The sequence below is a fragment of the Bison bison genome, unplaced genomic scaffold, assembly GCF_000754665.1.
Source record: "Bison bison bison isolate TAMUID 2011002044 unplaced genomic scaffold, Bison_UMD1.0 scf7180017539500, whole genome shotgun sequence".
NCBI classification, from domain to species: domain Eukaryota; kingdom Metazoa; phylum Chordata; class Mammalia; order Artiodactyla; family Bovidae; genus Bison; species Bison bison.
In genome coordinates, this window is record NW_011411883.1 from 1 (window position 1) to 560 (window position 560).

At 68.4% G+C, this 560-nt stretch overlaps 1 non-coding gene across 1 annotated transcript; it reads right to left on the bottom strand.

Annotated features, from left to right (window-relative positions):
• Positions 1-122: 122 nt before the first annotated feature.
• Positions 123-194, bottom strand: TRNAE-CUC. Its single transcript has one exon. It is a non-coding gene; the product is annotated as a tRNA-Glu (tRNA).
• Between the last annotated feature and the right edge of the window lie 366 nt (positions 195-560).

Sequence of the window (560 nt, forward strand, 5' to 3'; positions counted from 1 at the left end):
GGGGTTTTCCAGGCAAGAGGACTGGAGTGGGTGCCATTGCGTAGGCTAAAAGGGTAAAGGTGGGAGGGTCGCCGGCGAGGACCCCGGCAGGTGGCAGGCCTCCGGAGAGGAAGAAGAAAGGCTTCCCTGACCGGGAATCGACCCCGGGCCGCGGCGGTGAGAGCGCCGAATCCTAACCACTAGACCACCAGGGAGCGTCGGGGCAGAGCCCTCGCCTGCTCCCGCTGAACCCGGCCCCTCCATGCCACCCGCCCGCGCCACCTTGCCGCCCACACCCGGCCTTTGCAAGTCCAGCCGCCCGCCGGCCCCGTCAGTCCTGCTGCCTTGGCGTGCCGTCTTGCTTTCAGCCCCCTCAAAACACTGCGCGCGCCGCCGGCTTCTCGCACACACGCCAAAAGCCGCGGCCAGCGGGCTGGCTCCCCGCTCCCAGCTCCCTCTCCTCCGATCGCCCCTGCCGGGAGGGCGGTGCAGCTCAGCAAAAGGTCGGCCCGCTGCGTTGGCCGGGAATCGAACCCGGGTCAACTGCTTGGAAGGCAGCTATGCTCACCACTATACCACCA